At 51.4% G+C, this 6,000-nt stretch overlaps 1 protein-coding gene across 1 annotated transcript in view; it reads right to left on the bottom strand.

Moving 5' to 3' along the window:
• Window positions 1–298: 298 nt before the first annotated feature.
• AJAP1 (adherens junctions associated protein 1) overlaps window positions 299–6,000 on the bottom strand; it is a 128,255-nt gene continuing 122,553 nt past the window's right edge. The window contains exon 6 of the mRNA XM_025354496.1: window positions 299–884. The gene's annotated coding sequence lies outside the window, so the exon portion shown is untranslated. The remainder of the gene's footprint in view (window positions 885–6,000) is intronic.

The raw sequence follows: 6,000 nt of genomic DNA, 5'->3' as shown, positions 1-6,000 counted from the left end.
AGTAAGTCACACATTTGATGCCACTCACCAAACATCTAGCAAATGCAGGCTGTCATTTAAGGGCCTCCTTGTCTGGGTCGAGGCTGTCCCCTGGGGTAAACGGTGATGGAATACCAGGTCACCAGAAAGAACATGCTCACCTGTGGAACTGCATTTCCAATAGATGCGTCTATATGCATGTATGTGTATTGTGTGTGTATGCGCACATGTGTGTAATATGTGTGTGACGTGAGTTGCCAAAGTAGAAAACACTGGTTTATTCTGTTCATACTAAGCATGTTAAATAAATCAGATTTTGTAACCTATAACACAATTCTTTTTTTAAAAAGGAACAGTTAAGATCTTCAAAAATTGCTACAGTACAAAAAAAGTGTGTGCGTGTGTGTGTTTGTATTTATATATTTATATATGTATATTAACCAGAAATAGCGACTCTATCGGAAGAGATTCCCACCCCTGTTTTCTGTAAGATTTCTCCGCGTGATTCGCTGGGCCCCGGCTTTGCGGCCGAGCCTTTCGGGTCAGTACATGGCACATAATGGTATTATTGGCACAGGTTCAGAATCGTAGGACGAATCCTAGGTTTCGGATGCTTCCTCCCGTCCCTTTCGTTGGGTATCCTCGTCTCTCTGCCTCCGGTTTCTTTCTTTCGTTTCTTCTTTCTGTTCTCCAAAGAAAACTCGGGGAGAAGGCAGAGTCACCCATAGGCGTGAGCATTTTTACAAAAATAGATTTTGGCCTAGAGCGTCCTGCTCTGTGAGTTTCCCACCGGCAAACAGAAGTGGTAGGTGCGGGGACCCTCCCCCTTAGATAGCTTAGTTTTAGGTTTTGTCTTTTTTGTTTTGTTTTGTTTGTTTTGTTTTTACAGGTTCACCAACGGAATCCTGTGTGGAAAGAAAACAAGAAGAGATTAAATGGCAGCAGGCCGAGGGCGCGACAAGTCCGTGGGGCTCTCGGGCGACCAGGACCCCCCGACACAGGACCCCTGTGTGCAGAGCCCGGTCGCTCTCTTTATCGGTTCACTGACATGGAGGGGTCCTTGGAACGTGGACAAGACCTCACTAGAACTGGTCAGCAGGAACTGGAAGAAACACTGGGAATCCCAGGGGTGTGAAGTGGGGGCCTGAATCTTGTGTGAATTCTGGTCATCTACAGAGCTCTGAGCTTGCTACCAGGGGCTGGGACCACCTCGTCCACTAACTCATGGTGGGGGCGCCGGGGCATCTGGTCCGAGGCGTGCACGTCAGAGGGCCTGAGTGTGGCAGCCCTGCTCGCTCCCTGTCCAGACTCCTCCTGTGGGGGGTGGCATGGGGCCTGTTCCACTCCTTTGCTGCAGGAGGAAAGGGAGTCTGTGTCCGTCCACTGCTCAGCTGCAGGCTCCCCGAGGCCAGGACTCAGGAGAGAGAAATGGACTGCATCAGGAAATCCTCCTCCCGTATCTCCCCAGAGGTGATCTTGCTGGAGAGAGATCCCACCTGGCGAGTCCCACCTGGGCGCAGGTCGGGTGATCTGACTGCGATTGCCACCTTCAGCAGGCAGGCTGAGAAGGGCAGCTGCCACCCAGCCAGCCCGAGCCTCAGAAAACGGAAAATGCAGTCTCCCGGGCTGAGTGAGAACCCCCAGTAGGTCAGCATCCCTCAGAGAGTCACCCCGGGCACGGCCACGTGAGCTGGAACACATCACGGTCCCCCCCAGGGGACCTTCTGCCCAAAGCTGCGTCTCCGTCACAGGGATGGGGTGCTGTCTGGGTCCCTCTGCGGTCACTCAGAGCTCCTCTCAACTACAGGCAATGAGGACCCTCAATAATAGAAACAAAAGGCTACCGCATCCTCATCTGTGCAGATGACACGTATCAGAAAGTGGTAGGATGGGGCGGGTGTACCCGCTGATCCCAAAGTGAAGTCGGAAAAGCACTCAGTGGGAGCTCTAGAAGTTTTCCAGCAGCTGCAGGCACAGCATGCGGCCAGACCGGCTCCATCATCACCATCGTGGGAGCGCTGCAGAAATACAGATTCTCAGGCCCACCTCTGCAGACCTGGAATCAGGTTCTCAGGGTGGTGCCTGTGAACATGGGTTTTCAGAGTTCCCCAGGTGAGTTCAGTGACTGCCAGTCCTGGGTCCATTCCCTGGTCCTTCCCAAAGACAAGAGTGTGGCTTTCTCTCCCCTGAATCAACTGAGCCCACCGCAGTGATTCTAGTTGGGACTGGGGAGGAAGAGCCCCAGGTGAGACAGGCCTGCCTTCTGCAGGACACATCCTAGGAGTGGACAGGGAGGTTGGCAGGCCCCAGGACAGCTCCTCCTGCTCAGCACTGTGTCCCTGATCGTCAGCACGGTGTCCCTGTCATCTCCAGGAGCCTCAGTGTGCCAGAGTCTACTCATTTGAAGGTGAAGCTGAGAGGCTGGGTCTTTCCCTGGACCCCTCTGCGTCTGGACAAGAGGCTGGGCCCTGGGCGTCACCTTCCTGCTTGCTGCCTCCAAATGACACCCGTGTGGACAACTCCATGAGGCTATAGTAGAGTGTCTGCTCAGCTACTGTGGGAGGACCAGCTGCTGTGGGCACAGGGGTCACTGCATGTAAAGAAAGGAGACGTCCTGGCCAACATGGTGAAGCTCCATCTCTAGTGAAAATACAAAAATTAGACAGGCATGGGGGCGCGCACCTGTTATCCCAGCTACCTGGAAGGCTGAGGCATGAGAATCACTTGAACCTGGGAGGCAGAGGTTGCACTGAGCTGAGATAGCGCCACTACATTCCAGCCTGGGCAACAGAGTGAGGCTGTGTCACACACACACACAAACACACACACACACACACACACACACACACACACACACACGGGGGGCGGGGGACGTGCCTTTGGGTCAGTGCCGGATCACTCTTGGTAGCCTTACTCTAGCTGTGCCCCACCCCCGCCCACCTCTTCCACATTCCCTGGATCTGGGGAAGAGGGGCTTGAAAAATGAAGTAATTATTACAATACAGAGAGAAATATCCCTCTTATATCTTGGTAATTTTTTTGAAAGTTAAAAAATGTGGAGACAAATGCTGTATGATTCTACTTATAGAAAGTACCAGAGCCACCAAATTCACAGAGACAAAGAGTAGAATAGGGGGCCAGGGGATGGGGGGAGACGGGGAGTGAGTATTGAGTGGGTGCAGAGTTTTAATACAGGGTGATGGAGAGAGGTGAAGAGCTGGCTTGTGAAGATGCCTGCACAGCATGGTAAAGGCACTCACGCCATTGAACTAGACATGCATAAAGGGTTAAAATGATATATATATATATATATATATATATTTTGAGACAGATTCTTGCTCTGTCACCCAGGCTGGAGTGCAGTGGCACGATCTCAGCTCACTGCAACCTCTGCCTCCCGGGTTCAAGCGATTCTCCTGCCTCAGCCTCCTGAATAGCTGGGATTATAGGCACTCACCACAAGCCTGGCTAATTTTTATATTTTTAGTAGAGACGGGGTTTCACCATATTGGTCAGACTGGTCTCAAACTTCTGACTTCAGGTGGTCCACCTGCCTCAGCCTTCCAAAGTGCTGGGATTACAGGTGTTAGCCACCATGCCTGGCCTAAAATGATAAATTTTATGTTACATATATTTACTACAATTACAAGTTTTCTTAAAAGGGAGATAAAAATCCTGGGGCTTGGAGACCCTACATTGGGTCCTGGTGTCCCAGGACAGTCACCGGTTGTGAGCTGCTGTCCCTGTGTTCCCTGATCATTGATGATTCACAAGGCCAACCTTTCTCTCTGGAATGTGTTCAGGGTTGGACCATAAGTCATATGGCTGCCACCTTAATAAGAATGATTTCCTAAATGAACCTTGGCCCTGGTTGCTTTCCAGTCCTTGATCCTGACCTTAAACAGGAGAATAAAGCCTGGAGGAGCAGCTTCCAATCCTTACGTCTGTCTGGCCAGGCTCTGGAGGTGCTCCCAGGTAGACTTCATCCTCCCACTTTCCCACGTGAAAGTCTCCCGTGTGAATGCGGACGTGGAGGTTGCAGTGAGCCGAGATCGAGTGGCTGCACTCCAGCCTGGGCGACAGAGTGAAACTCTGTCTCAAAAAAAAGAAAAAAAAAAAGCCTCCTGTACTTCCCATGCTGGCTAATCAGATCCTTCTGCCCTGGGTCCTGGCCACCTTTCCACCTCGCGCTTCCTCTTCTTCTTCCTCTCAACGTTCCAGGTTCCTTGATTTCACGTTGCAAATCTCAAGCCTCCAATCCTTCAGGGTTTGGCTGGAAAGATCACCTCCCTGGGGAGGCCTTCTTGGATGCCTCCATTCCTTCCTACACACATCCCCTATTTTCCTTCTGTCTCCTGGAGCACTTGCTTGGTGACATCTCGGGCATGGGACCATCTGCATCCAGCTTATTTGGACAGATGTGCAAGGCATCCTCTGCTGGCACGACAGCACCCTGAGAACAGGGGTCTCCTGCCTGTTCACCACTGGTTCATGCAGGTTCCAGCTCTGTGCCTGGCCTGGAGCAGGGAATCAACACTGGATGAGGCTCAGAGACGCGGCAGGGGTGTGAAGCAGTTTTGTCCTCAGTCCCTGAGACCCATCCTTAATGGCAGGAAACCACCTCCGGGGACTGACTACAGGTAGATGCTGATGCCAGAAGCCACAGACACGACGTGGAAGATCAGTGAGTGGGTGGCAGCCTGTGCCCCGAGCGCCAGACATCCCCGGCTACGCAGGGAAGGGAGCCTCTTCCAAGACTACAGGCATCTCGCTCTGCTCTGTGTCTCAGGATGGAAAAGAGAAAGAGAGGTAGAGAGGGGGACAGAGAGAGAGAGATGGTGCCAATCCTGCACCTTGAACGACCATTTCCAGAGCCATGCTGGCTTTGCAGAGGGTGGAGAGGTTTCCTGCAAGACCAAGGTGTGGTCACAGCCTCTGGCCCAGGAGGAGGGTCTCACGCTGTCCATGTTCTGCCAAAACTCTGCTGCTCAAACTTCAGCTTCTTGGGTTTTTCTGTGCCACACTAGCACGTGAGCCTCTCATCTTGGCACTAAGCCCAGAGAAGGACTGAGGATCCTGGGCCAGCTGGGAAAGACAGATAAGGTGGGGCCTGGACCCCATGGCTGGAAAATAACGTGGCTGAAGGTGAACATCCACCCGAGGTTCCCTGGCCAAAAAGGGAAGCTGTGTGTATCTTGCAAAGCCATCTTCCAGATCGGGATCTGGGATAAATTCTGCCCTCTGCTGCCTGGAAGGAGATCCTCGGCTGGCCTGGCCCCGCTGGGCTGTATGCTTCACAGTGGGTCACTGGGTGTAATGACCAATGTCTGCTTTTGCGGGAAAAAAAAACAAAAGCAAACAGGCTACTGCCAGGTATCCCTGGGGCACAGCAGAATTTCTTGACAATCTGAAGTGGCCACTTTCTCCCAAAGTTTTCGTGGTACCGTTCTCAGCTCAGCAAGCACAGCTTCCAGAAACGTATGGATGTTGCTTTGAAAAATAGGCTCCTTTGAATAACAAAAGTTTGATATTCTATTAATGTACATTTCGGAAGAACAAAGTGGGAAGGCACAGGTGCACTTCTCATTTTTTATTAGTTATGTCTTCAATGTGTTTTTGAAAATAATAATAATGCATGATTTATTTCTCACTTGCTTTGGATTCAACAGCTTTTATGACTTTGCAGGCTCCGTTCAGAATGAAGCGGCCTTGGCAAAGGGAAAGAGATCAACATTAACGAGGTTTGCTGAAATTTACCTGCTGCATGAAAGATGACCGTGAATTAGTCCAAGAGCTAATGCAGGCCTGCTCTCGAGGTCCCCTTCCTTGGAGCATAAAGGCCAGCTTCACTTTGTCCAGAGCAATCTGGCCCCACCACGAAGGTGGTCTGAGGCAAGAATGTGTTGGAAGCTATCAAATCTAGGGTCCACATCTGCCCAGGAGCCACTGGCATTCCAGACAACCACTTACAGGAAAATGAACTTGGCTGCCTTTGGGTCCCAAACATGCACATGGATTAGA

The sequence above is a fragment of the Theropithecus gelada genome, chromosome 1 (assembly GCF_003255815.1).
Source record: "Theropithecus gelada isolate Dixy chromosome 1, Tgel_1.0, whole genome shotgun sequence".
NCBI lineage: Eukaryota > Metazoa > Chordata > Mammalia > Primates > Cercopithecidae > Theropithecus > Theropithecus gelada.
Note: the sequence above shows the minus strand (reverse complement) of the source record. Positions and strands in the feature narration are given on the sequence as shown.